This window comes from Xenopus laevis, chromosome 2L, assembly GCF_017654675.1.
Source record: "Xenopus laevis strain J_2021 chromosome 2L, Xenopus_laevis_v10.1, whole genome shotgun sequence".
Lineage (NCBI taxonomy): Eukaryota > Metazoa > Chordata > Amphibia > Anura > Pipidae > Xenopus > Xenopus laevis.
Window position 1 is genome coordinate 71916047 of NC_054373.1, and position 13885 is coordinate 71929931.

Consider the following 13885-nt stretch of genomic DNA (forward strand, 5'->3'; position numbering starts at 1 on the left):
AAGTAGAATTTTTTGGATGTTTGACTTCGTGATTATGCCACTTGTGATTCTAAATGGGTTGTTTTGGAGGTGGTACAACCATTAGTCATGGGGGGGGGGTGAAGTTTGGGGGGATCACAGCGGGATTGTTAGCATAAATGCAGGCCACTCCAAGGTGAAAAGAAAAACAGTCCGTTTATTTTGAACACAAAGAGCTTCCAGCAGCAGTCAAAATGTAACAGAAAGAAAACAGCTTCATTCAGCAACATAAAGTCCAGCAATAAACAAAATAGCTTACTTCAGTGTTTTTAAGTTTTCAGTACCCCAAGGTACTATCCAGGCTTGGTCTGTAGGGAAAACACCAGGAAAATATCCACCTGGCTATCAGGCCCCACAAGTCTCTGAAAATACAGCCATTCCAACCCAACAGCCCAGCCCTCCTGTGCAGCTCCTTCTCTCACACCCTGCACACCTGCTGCTGACTCCCTTAACATTTTACCTGCCAAGAACGTAGGTACTATGTTCTTGCAGAGGAAAGCCCTAACTGCCAAGCACGTAGTACCTACGTTCTTGGTTGTAAAGGTCCCCTCTCTGCATCTGCGGCGATTGCCGCTTCAGCAGAGGCTTCCGGTGGCTGCTCCCAACCCCCTAGGCAACGAGCAGGGACACCGGAGGGGGAGGTCACGTGGGTCCTGCGACGTGATCGTCGCAGGACCCGCCTTCCATTATGCAGACACGTGTCTGCTCTGTGCTGCCTCTTCTGCCTGCCTGCTCCAGCGCGATCAGGACTTCCTGCTGCGTGGACTCTGCTGTAGGACCCCCCCTTGGCTGCCCAGGACCCTCCTGGACTTCAGAACGGTAGGTGGCCTTTATGTAACACTTATACACTCATTTACATACACATCCATGTACACAATACACATTTTACATTCTTTTTATTTTCAGGCTTTTTTTTTTTTTTTGCTATTTTATTTTTGTCAGAATGTGTACTTTACAAAAAAAAAAAAAGATTTTGGGGGTCTATGTGCTGTTAGGGGGTCTTGTGGCACAATACACAGTCACTGGTCAATATTCACAGAAGGCGAAAAGACAGCAGAGAAAATTCAAATACACAAATTTTTTGGGGGTCCGCACATACAGTACCAGCTGCTTTCGTATATCTATGCACATTGGGCATCAAACTGTTCAGTAGACCCTTGGCGTCAATATTTAGGGTGTTTTACAATTGTATGTAACAAATTGGGTGAGATAAATGCGACCAATTGCAATATTTTTAGACAATTTTCAGATATGTCATAAAAACCGCTGCCTTTAGCGAAGCTTTGCAGTAAGATAGTTTGGAGTAGAAAGACATAATTACCCATTTTAGATTCGTCAAAATGTGTACTTTCCAAACATATATGGTTTTGGGGGTCTATGTGCTGTTAGGAGGGTCTTTTGGCAAATAATACGCAGTCACGGGTCATTCTTCTCAGAAGGCGTAAAGACATCGGAGAAAATTCACATTTTTTGGTGGTCCGCACATGCCAGCTGCTTTGGTATATCTATGCACATTGGGCATCAAACTGTTCAGCAGACCCTTGGCGTCAATATTTAGGGTGTTTTACAATTGTATGTTACAAATTGGGTGAGATAAATGTGACCAATTCCAATATTTTAAACAATTTTCAGAAATGTCAAAAAAACCGATGCCTTTACCGAAGCTTTGCAGTAAGGTAGTTTGGAGTAGAAAGACATAATTACCCATTTTAGATTCGTCAGAATGTGTACTTTCCAAACATATATGGTTTTGGGGGTCTATGTGCTGTTAGGAGGGTCTTTTGGCAAATAATACACAGTCACGGGTCATTCTTCTCAGAAGGCGAAAAGACAGCAGAGAAAATTCTAATTTTTTGGGGGTCCGCACATGCCAGCTGCTTTGGTATATCTATGCACATTGGGCATCAAACTGTTCAGTAGACCCTTGGCGTCAATATTTAGGGTGTTTTACAATTGTATGTTACAAATTGGGTGAGATAAATGCGACCAATTGCAATATTTTTAGACAATTTTCAAAAATGTTGTAAAAACCGCTGCCTTTAGCGAAACTTTGCAGTAAGGTAGTTTGGAGTAGAAAGACATAATTACCCATTTTAGATTCGTTAGAATGTGTACTTTCCAAACATATATGGTTTTGGGGGTCTATGTGCTGTTAGGAGGGTCTTTTGGCAAATAATATGCAGTCACAGGTCATTCTTCTCAGAAGGCGAAAAGACAGCGGAGAAAATTCAAATTTTTTGGGGGTCCACACATGCCAGCTGCTTTGGTATATCTATGCACATTGGGCATCAAACTGTTCAGTAGACCCTTGGTGTCAATATTTAGGGTGTTTTACAATTGTTTGTTACAAATTGGGTGAGATAAATGCGACCAATTGCAATATTTTTAGACAATTTTCAAATATGTCGTAAAAACCGCTGACTTTAGCGAAGCTTTGCAGTAAGGTAGTTTGGAGCAGAAAGACATAATTACCCATTTTAGATTCGTTAGAATGTGTACTTTCCAAACATATATGGTTTTGGGGGTCTATGTGCTGTTAGGAGGGTCTTTTGGCAAATAATACACAGTCACAGGTCATTCTTCTCAGAAGGCGAAAAGACAGCAGAGAAAATTCTAATTTTTTGGGGGTCCGCACATGCCAGCTGCTTTGGTATATCTATGCACATTGGGCATCAAACTGTTCAGTAGACCCTTGGCATCAATATTTAGGGTGTTTTACAATTGTATGTAACAAATTGGGTGAGATAAATGTGACCAATTGCAATATTTTTAGACAATTTTCAGAAATGTCATAAAAACCACTGCCTTTAGCGTAGCTTTGCAGTAAGGTAGTTTGGAGTAGAAAGACATAATTACCCATTTTAGATTCATCAGAATGTGTACTTTCCAAAAATATATGGCTTTTAGGGGTTACCATAACTTTTTGTAGCTTTTATCCCATATAAAACTGGTAATGTTTGGAAATTAGTGTAAATGTAAGACATCAAATAAGTATGCATAAGGTAGATTCTGGGGTCTTTACATGCCATGTTCTTCGATAATCCTATGTACATTGGGCATCAAACTGTTCAGAGGACCCCAGGCTTTCATATTTGGGGTGATTTATCTTGATACCTAATAGTATGTATGAAATAAGGTGCTGCAGGTGGAAGTTTTGAGGTGATTTTTGGAAATGTCCCCAAAATTGGCAAATTTAGGAAAGATTTGCGGCTTGGTGCTTTGGGGTAGAAAGACATGCATACCCAATTTGGATTCGGGGGAATGTGTACTTTCTGAAAATATATGGCTTTCTGGGGTGAATGTTCTTTTTTCTACCTTTGTCCACCCCAAAATGATGTAAATCTGTTGATTTTGCAGCAACTGAAATGATAGACCAAATGGGGGAGTCTTCTTTTTGAGGCCCCTATATGCCACATGCTTAGGTACACCTATACATATTTGGCATGAAACTGTTCAGCAGACCCCAGGCTTTCATATTTGGGGTCATTTGTCTTGATAACCAATGGTATGTTCGATATAAGATGCTGCACGGTGGAAGTTTTGAGGTGATTTTTGGAAATGTCCCCAAAATTAGATTTGCGGCTTGGTGCTTTGGCGTAGAAAGACATGCATACCCAATTTAGATTCAGGGGGAATGTGTATTTCTGAAAATATATGGTTTTCTGCGGTGAACCTACTGTTAGTGGAATGTTTGCCCTTGAAATCAGAAGTATGCCGTTTTGTGGAGCGGTGCTTTGGAAATTTGGTAGTGTACTGCTTGTAGATTTTGATCTATATAAGTGAGAAATCTCAATAAAACTATATATATTTGGTATTGTTGCATTCAGGAGACATAGACCTTTCCAAATCTGCTGTGTTCTTGTACATAAAATAAATGATGTTTCTGATATATGTAATTGTACTACGTGAAACCTGATTTTTTTCATTTTATTAGGCACTTTGAAGCCTATATTTTTTTTACAGAAGTTGAATTACACAAAAATTCTAGCATATTTTGAAAGCTCAGGTTGTCCTGAAAAAAAACATATGCTGGTTTCCTGGTTAAACTAAAAGACTCCCCCAGGAAAGGCTTTTAAAGTGAAAGAGTACAAAATGTTCAAAAATGGTCTGGCAACAGAAGTACCAAATCAGCCAAATTGTCTGGCAGCGAAAAGGTTAAACACCCCTTGGCTGTCCAGCCCATCTTCTGGCTGGTTAACCCTCTGGTGTTTGTTAAAGGGAACATTCTTAAATGGATGGCTCAGAACCTAAAAACAGGGGATACATATCTGCCATCCACTATAAATCCTGTCCAGCTTGTACATATCCCCCCCTCTGCCTCAACCCAGGGGAGGTGGAGGCACTAGTAGAGCCTAGACAATGGACTCGGGACAGGGCATCCGCATTCATATGCTATTTCCCGGGTCTGTGCTCTACAGTATATTTGAACTCCTGGAGTGCCAGGAACCATTGGGTTACCCTGGCGTTTGCCCCTTTTTTCTGCTTCATCCAGGTGAGTGGTGGCATGATCAGAGATCAGACGGAATCTCCTACCTAAAAGGTAATAACGGAGGGAGTCCAAGGCCCACTTAATGGCTAGGCATTCTCGCTCGACTATTGCATAGTTTTTCTCCGCTGCAGTCAGCTTTCTACTGAGAAACACTACGGGATGCTCCTCCCCATTAATGACCTGTGATAGGACAGCTCCCAGACCTACGTCTGAAGCATCCGTCAGAACAATAAATTCCTTTGAGAAATCTGGTGCCACCAAGATGGGATGGTGACAAAGAGCGGACTTGAGTTCGAGGAATGCCTTTTCAGCATCCATGTTCCACTCAACTATGACTGACTTCCGACCTTTGGTCAGGTCAGTCAATGGGGTTGCTACTGTGGCAAAGTTGGGGACAAACCTACGGTAGTACCCAATCATTCCCAGGAATGCTCGTACCTGTTTCTTTGTTTTAGGGCAGGGCCAGTTCTGGACAGCATCTACCTTATTTAGCTGAGATTTTACTAGCCCTCTACCTACAATGTACCCAAGGTATCTTGCCTCTTCCATCCCTATGGCACACTTTTCAGGATTCACTGTGAACCCCCCGTGTCTCAGGGAGTCAAGAACTGCCTGGACTTTAGGCAAATGGGACTCCCAGTCCCTACTAAAGATGACAATGTCATCCAGGTAAACGGATGTGTACCTCTGATGGGACCTCAAAAGTTTGTCCATTGCCCTTTGAAACGTAGCTGGGGCAGTTTGTAAACCAAAGGGCATTCTTTTATATTGAAAATGGCCATCTGGAGTGGAGAATGCTGTTTTCTCTTTTGCTGTCTGGGTTAGGGGTATTTGCCAGTACCCCTTGGTGAGGTCTAAAGTAGTAATATAACGGGCAGGACCTAACCTCTCTATAAGTTCGTCTACCCGGGGCATAGGATAGGCATCAAATTTGGAAATTTCATTGAGTTTTCTGAAATCATTGCAGAATCGAAGAGTACCGTTGGGCTTGGGTACCAGTGGGGCTTGACCATTCACTCTGTGACTCTTCAATAACCCCTAACTCCAGCATTTTTTTTTACCTCCTCTGAGACAGCCTTACGGCGAGCTTCTGGAATGCGGTAAGGTTTGAGACACACCTTTACTCCCGGCTCTGTAATTACGTCATGCTCTATGACATTAGCGATCCCAGGCAAATCAGAAAAAATATCTTTGTTTCTCTGCAGAAACTCCCTGACTTGCTGGGTCTGGGCTTTTGACAATGCTGTAGCTACCAGGACATTGTCAGCACCAACCTGAGACTCAAGTTTCCCACTAGCCAGTGCTGAAACTGGTTCTCTATCCTTCCAATGCTTTAACAAATTTATGTGATAGATTTGGTAGGGCTTTCTCTTACCAGGTTGGTGAACCTTATAGTTTACCTCGCTCACTTTTTCTACAATTTCAAATGGGCCCTGCCATCTGGCCAAGAATTTGCTCTCTACAGTGGGGATCAACACTGCCACTCTATCTCCCACCTGAAATTGCCTCACCTTAGCAGACCGGTTGTATACCCGGCGCTGAGCTTCTTGGGCACTTTGCAAGTGTTCCTTAACCAGTGGCATCACTCCTGCGATTCTTTCCCTCATTTTAGAGATATACTCCAAAACACTTTTGTGGGGAGTAGCTTCGCTTTCCCACGCCTCCTTTACAATATCAAGCAGTCCCCTTGGCCTGCGCCCGTACACTAACTCAAAGGGAGAGAACACTGTGGATGCCTGAGGCACCTCCAGAATTGCCAATAAAAGAGCAGGTAACAGACAATCCCAATCCTTACCATCTTTTTGTACCACCCGCTTAAGCATGGTTTTTAAGGTCTTATTAAACCGTTCCACTAAGCCATCTGTCTGAGGATGGTAGACAGACGTACGTAACTGCTTTATCTGCAACAATTTGCACACACCTGACATCACCTTTGACATAAATGGGGTACCCTGGTCCGTGAGTATCTCCTTGGGAAACCCTGTCCTTGAAAACATCAGAAACAGCTCATGGGCAATGGCTTTAGATGTGGCATTCCTTAAGGGAATAGCTTCCGGGTATTGGGTGGTATAATCAAGGATTACCAAGATATACTGATGCCCTCGGGCCGATTTTACCAGGGGACCTACCAAGTCCATTGCTATACGTTCGAATGGTACTTCGATAATGGGTAAAGGCACCAAGGGGATGCGAAAATGAGAAGGCGGAGCTGTTAACTGGCAGGTAGGACAGGATGCACAGTAAGTTTTTACTTCGGACTTTAAACCTGAAAAAACGGTCTGTGATTCTTGCTTCGGTCTTCTCTGCCCCCAAGTGTCCACCCAGTGCATCATCATGCGCCAGGTCAGGTACAATTCGTCTGTATGGCTTTGGAACTAACAGTTGTTCCACCACCTCCTCACGGACCTTGGTGACTCTATAGAGTAGATTGCCATTTACAGCAAAGTGCGGCCAACGCTTCTCTGCACCTGGTTCTTGGGAAACCCCATTTATCACCACCACTTGTTCTCGGGCATTAACTAAGGTAGGATCCTGCATTTGGGCAGTGCTAAAGGCTCCCCTTGACACATCTAGATCAGGAGATACGGGGCTTAATGAATCATCCTCATCATCCTCCCCAAGCATTACCTGTGATGGGAAGAAATCCCCCCCCTCAGAGGATGGCTCGGTCCTCTGACCAGGATCCTCAATTACCTTATTACCCTTTTCCAGAGTTTGGGGCTGTGACACAATATCATTTTTACATTCATGCATTATATCATTTTCAGAACCCCTTGGGTTTTGGGAACCCACCCCCAAGTCAGTAGTTTTCTTCTCCATACTGTCCCATAATTCCCAGAACTTTGGAAAGTCACGCCCCACAATAACGGGGTGTAGCAGTTTACTCACCACTGCCACCTCATGCACCATGGATTCCCCATCAACAGTGATGGTCACTGGGACTAGCGGGTAAGACCGGGTATCTCCGTGGATGAAAATTACGCGGAGTGACTTGGACACTGGTTCAAATTCTCCAATAACACTGTCCAATACCAGGGTCACCATGCTCCCCGAATCCAAAAGAGCCTTGACTAGAACCTGATTAATGTAGACAGTACACTCAAACTGCCCCTCAACTGAGTCAGGGCATGCAGTGCAAACTTTGTGGGTATAACAGTACAGTTGCTGGAGAGCCCCACATTCCATGGGCTCCTCCTTCAATGGGCATTGTGCTCTAGTGTGGCCCCAGGTTTGACACCTCCAACATTGCACGTTCCCCCCCTTCCAGGGTGAAGAGGTATCTGTGGGTACCCCTTGTTGGGCAGGGGGTGACATGTATCCACTTTCTTACACACTGAGCCTAGGACTCTGCTGGGAACTTTTCCAAGCTGGCGTAGATTTCTCTAGACGTGAGCTGGTGAACGGTCGGTGACCGGTGGGAGCAAGTAGTTCCTCGGTAGCCGTGTACCTCTCAACCATTTCAACCAGCTGATCCGCGGTTTTGGGGTCCCCATGATTCACCCAATGCTGCAGGTCAACAGGGAGGGACCGAAGATAACGATCTGTCACAACCCGCTCCACAATTTGGGGTCCATTCAGATCCTCGGGTTGCAGCCACTTGGTAACCAAATGGATAAGGTCATGCATCTGTGATCTAAGCGATAGTTTAGTTTGAAATTTCCACTTGTGTACCCTCTGAGCTCTTACTGCAGTGGTTACCCCTAGGCGGGCCAGGATCTCTGCTTTTAGCCGATCATCATTCATGGCATCATCTGGGTTAAGATCATAAAACGCCTTTTGTGGATTGCCAGACAGAAATGGAGCTATTAAGCCGGCCCATTTATCTCGGGGCCACCCTTCTCGCTCTGCAAAGGTGGTAAGAAAGGCCTCTACATCATCCGTGGGACTCAGTTTTTGGAGAAAATGACTTGCCCGGGTGATTACCGGGTTCCCCTGGGCCATAGCAATGGACTCCCGTCCAGGAGCAAACTGCTGGACAGCCTCAGCCAACACCTTGGCTTGAGTAATTGTAGCCTCTTGTAAGGCAGTTGCTTGTAAATTTACAGACTCTCGCAAAGCCAGTGCTTGAGCCTCCAGTCTCTTTTGCTGGGCCTCTGTAGCCTGTTGCTGCACGACCATGCTCTGCTGAAGTTGAGCGGTAGTGTTTTGCTGGGCCTCTATAGCCTGCTGCTGCATTCTTTGCTGGGCCTCTGTAGCCTGTTGCTGCACGACCATACTCTGCTGAAGCTGAACTGTAGTGCGAGACATTTGCTGCAGCAGTTCCTCCATCTTTAGCAAATATAGGTTACTATCTCTTTAAATGTCAGTTTTCAGAAAAAAAAAAATGTTTTCTTTTTTTTTTCTTTGGTAGTGCCTGCCCACATCCGAGCACCAGTTGTGAAGTTTGGGGGGGATCACAGTGGGATTGTTAGCATAAATGCAGGCCACTCCAAGGTGAAAAGAAAAACAGTCCGTTTATTTTGAACACAAAGAGCTTCCAGCAGCAGTCAAAATGTAACAGATAGAAAACAGCTTCATTCAGCAACATAAAGTCCAGCAATAAACAAAATAGCTTACTTCAGTGTTTTTAAGTTTTCAGTACCCCAAGGTATCAGGCCCCACAGGTCTCTGAAAATACAGCCATTCCAACCCAACAGCCCAGCCCTCCTGTGCAGCTCCTTCTCTCACACCCTGCACACCTGCTGCTGACTCCCTTAAACACCACTTGGCTGTCCAGCCCACCTTCTGGCTGGTTAACCCTCTGGTGTTTCTTAACGGGAACATTCTTAAATGGATGGCTCAGAACCTAAAAACAGGGGATACATATCTGCCATCCACTATAAATCCTGTCCAGTTTGTACAGGGGCTATTTTAAACAAAAAATGTTACAGAGGGAGACAAATTGGATTATAAAATTAAATTCTCTGGCCCGCAAGGTCTAAATGAAGCATGGAGTCTAAAACGTTTTCTATAAGTGATATAAATCAATTGTGTTATTTTCCATTTCTCACAGACTTCTTTGATTTTTATATTGAATGCCCTGGGATAATATTGTGATGGCAAATTCTATTGAGTGGCTTGGATGATTTTTTTTTTTGAATAAGCATAATGTCTAAGGCTAAGGCTATTGTAATCTTAAGATCTGTATTTCATTCAGGTATTGGTATATAAAGTCTGCGTAGAGGAGAGAAGCGAAAATCAGGTAATTCCAAAAGAATAGGGGGGTTGACAGCTCTCTATTCTGCCACTAAGTTTCATTATACTGTATCTATTGTACAAGGATTGTTCCTCCTTGCAAACACAGGCAAATGAGCGATAAAATGTAGACATGATAAATATGAATGTTTGCTACCTGCCAAAAAGGATGTCACTCTATGCTTGGCTCCTTCTACTTTTGAACAAGCTACATCTATGTTTCTGACAGGTCCATAGCCTGTGAGATAATCCTTCTCACCTGCCAGGCAACTCTAACTGCCCACAATTTAATAGGCTATGTCCCCTGCTCCTTGAAACTCTCACCTTATGTTTTGTGCAAAGCAGCTATATCAACCTGCTCTTGAATATTTCCTCATCCTTACATATATTTGAGTCATCTACGTGGTTTATATTTTCATTATTTTGAGATCTGCTATTTTAATATACTTTAAAGGGATACTGTCATGGGAACAAAATTTGTTTTCAAAATGAATCAGTTAATAGTGCTACTCCAGCAGAATTCTGCACTGAAATCCATTTCTCAAAAGAGCAAACAGATTTTTTTATATTCAATTTTGAAATCTGACATGGGGCTAGACATTTTGTCAATTTCCCAGCTGCCCCTGGTCATGTGACTTGTGCCTGCACTTTAGGAGAGAAATGCTTTCTGGCAGGCTGCTGTTTTTCCTTCTCAATGTAACTGAATGTGTCTTAGTGGGACATGGGTTTTTACTATTGAGTGTTGTTCTTAGATCTACCAAGCAGCTGTTATCTTGTGTTAGGGAGCTGTTATCGGGTTACCTTCCCATTGTTCTTTAGTTTGGCTGCTGGGGGCGAAAAGGGAGGGGGGTGATATCACTCCAACTTGCAGTACAGCAGTAAAGAGTGATCGAAGTTTATCAGAGCACAAGTCACATGACTTGGGGCAGCTGGGAAATTGACAATATGTCTAGCCCCATGTCAGATTTCAAAATTGAATATAAAAAAATCTGTTTGCCCTTTTGAGAAATGGATTTCAGTGCAGAATTCTGCTGGAGCAGCACTATTGACTGATTCATTTTGAAAAAATTATTTTTCCCATGACAGTATCCCTTTAAGATTATCACTAGTATGGTATTTGCTTCACTCTAACCAGACTCACATCATGTATAAGTCACACTTGAGTATAGTAATAACTTCACTTTGTGCACCCTGTATTGGTATATACCAAAGTGTACCAACACAATGCTGTATCCCTGTATAAGTCAACAAGGCCTGGTTTAAATATATAGTGAATAAAGTACCCCCTCTTGTAAAATATAGGGATATTATAAGTTACCGAGGAGTTTCATGACCATATAAAAACACGAGGCCGAAGGCCGAGTGTTTTTATACAGGTCATGGAACTCCGAGGTAACTTCTAATATCCTCATATTTTACAACTGGGGGTACTTTATTTATTATAATACACAAATTTCAATGAACCATGTGACAGAAATGACATCAGAACTCACCGTTTATAACTGATGACATCAGAACTCACCGTTTATAAGGATATAATTTACAGGATATTCATGGCTTTTGTGTATTATAACAGTATACATGAATATCCTTGTATAAAAAGGCATGGCAACGATTACATTTATCAATTTAATCTATATCTTAGGGTTTCTACAGATACCATAACTTTCCACACCCTGTAAATAGGCACTATGATTGATGTCTATGTACATCACACTATAAAGACACATATCTATTGAAATCATCTGCACACAACAGACACAACTTGTTTCCTGACTAAAGTACACATCACTGTTTTGCCTCTCATGTGTTCTACTTACGAGGGAGGGAAAAAAGGCAGAAAGAGCGTGTAAGGAAGAGGAATTTACTTATAGGCTGGGTGAGAATCAGCGAAGTTAGGCATTATCTGCAAATTCTATAAATTTACAACATATCCCTATACTGCCAGTGCTTTTCTGGAGCTCAAAAGTTATAAAATTTGCAGATGATCCCTAATATCGCACCTTCTCGCCCAACCCCTATAGCTATTTGGCCAATGGGTGTTTTACCATTTGCTTACATGCTCTGTAGCTTCCATCCTGTTCCTGTTTTAGTGTTATAGCCCTTTCAATTTCAGCCGGTAGTTCCGCATAGCTATCTAATTCATGTCTGTCTTTTCCTATACACGCTGTAGTCCCTATCCATCCTTATTAAGCATACAGTTTTTCTGTTTGAGGTTTTTCCCTTTAAGCACACAGATCACTCTGTGTTAACTTCCAGAAGCTACGAGAGACGCAGGGAAGCAGAATATGAAAGGGACGGAGCAGTGCTGTGTTCGTTAGCCAGGCGTTAAACGAGGTGTGTATACGGAGTGTTATTTGTATAGATAGTGCGATTTTACAAAACCCCAACCTGAATAAATATTATTTTAGTGCACTTACGTATAAATGTTACTGATCCAATCTTAATACATTTTCTGGCATATGAAATGTATTTTGGTGAGGTGAAAATGTGTGGGGGGCTGACCATTTAGTCTGACATTCTTTGATTCATGAAGCTGTTGGGCTGCTAGATCCAGGCAAAATGAAATGTGAAGCCACTATAGTATGTTAGTGCCCTACTGCAATGAGCTCCTTCTGCCCCCATAGCCAGCCCCCACCCACCCCTGCTGCATCCAGCCTCTGTAGTCTTGTAACTTTTATTTCAACTGTTCATTTTTTCTCCGTTAGACACTCACCTTCTGTAACTCCCCCTCCCTCCCAGAAACCAAGCATGAAAAAAAAGCTCCTCTCCTTCTGAGCTGCCAGCTCCCCCCTCCCTCCCAGAAACTAAAGGTGGACTCCGTGACTTACTTCCCTGCTGCCGCATATTCATTTCACAGTCAGGAATTTGCTGCGGGCCAATTAAAAATGGATTGCGGGCCGCAGTTTGGACACCCCTCTGCTAACCTTTATGTTCTTTGGTTTCATTCTTCCTATGTGAACTAGTGATGTGCGGGCGGACCCGATACCCGCAGGACCGGCGGGTTTGGGTCGACCTTGCAGTGCTCCTCGTGAGCGGGTGCGGGTTGAGCTCTTCTCCTGCTCTCCCCGCCCGCCACCTTCAAATGCCAGCATCCGTCTTCCGGTTTTATAGTGTTGCGTCTGCTCACCCGCCCCTTTTGTGACGTCATCGTAGGCGTGGGTCTTCCCTCGGAAGCGGGTGCGGTTATTAGCAGGGCGCGTTAGGGTCGGGTGCGCACATCACTAATGTTAATGTATTCTGCTGCCAGTTCAGTGACTTGGCCAGTAGATGTCACTATAGAAAAGGGTAAAGGTTTCTCATGCCCCAGTGAAAGTGTTAGCCAGCTAGGCTATAGGGGAGAGGGAGTAGTTCCCCAGAGGTTATAAAAAGGGATGTTGCCATGTGTTCTGCCTCTGTTCAGTGCACCCAATTTACAACATATCTATTGAAATCATCTGCACACAACAGACACAACTTGTTTCCTGACCATGGGTGTCCGCAGAAAATTTTCCAGGGTGGGGCAAGGAGGCATCTGTGGGCGGGCCTGTGAGATAGGTGGGTGTGTCACTGCCATCAGGGGGTGGAGCTATGCCACGGCGATCAGCCGATCGCCGGGTCAATCAAGGGAATCCTGCACAGTTTCCCTAATTTGAAAAACCATCCAGGAAGTTTTGACCCGGGCAACCCTTCAAAATACCGGTTGTCTGACAAGTGGCAACCCTAGTTCACACAAAGATGGCAAAGTGGCAAGTTCATGTATAAATACCCCCAGAACTCACAAACAGATGATACAGTGGCAAGTACATGCATAAATACCCCCAGAACTCACAAACAGATGGCACAGGGGCAAGTACATGTATAAATACCCCCAGAACTCACAAACAGATGGCACAGGGGCAAGTACATGTATAAATACCCCCAGAACTCACAAACAGATGGCACAGGGGCAAGTACATGTATAAATACCCCCAGAACTCACAAACAGATGGCACAGGGGCAAGTACATGTATAAATACCCCCAGAACTCACAAACAGATGGCACAGGGGCAAGTAATTGTATAAATACCCCCAGAACTCACAAGTACAAGGCTGCAGATTGCAATAGATAGGGCTTTCCTTCCTTCGTTTTCTCCCACGCTGCAATCTGTGCTACTGGCCAATCAGATGCTCCCTGGCTGCTCTCTCTCTCTCTGTCACAGCTGAAGTAATACGATCCGGCAG

At 43.7% G+C, this 13885-nt stretch overlaps 1 protein-coding gene across 2 annotated transcripts in view; it reads left to right on the forward strand.

Annotated features, from left to right (window-relative positions):
* Nucleotides 1-11506: 11506 nt before the first annotated feature.
* The window catches only part of LOC108708145 (Fanconi anemia group E protein), a 98129-nt gene continuing 95750 nt past the window's right edge, over nucleotides 11507-13885 (forward strand). The window contains exon 1 of one of the 2 annotated variants that reach the window (XM_041582028.1): nucleotides 11507-12019. The gene's annotated coding sequence lies outside the window, so the exon portion shown is untranslated. The remainder of the gene's footprint in view (nucleotides 12020-13885) is intronic. The other variant, XM_041582026.1, reaches the window with a different exon arrangement.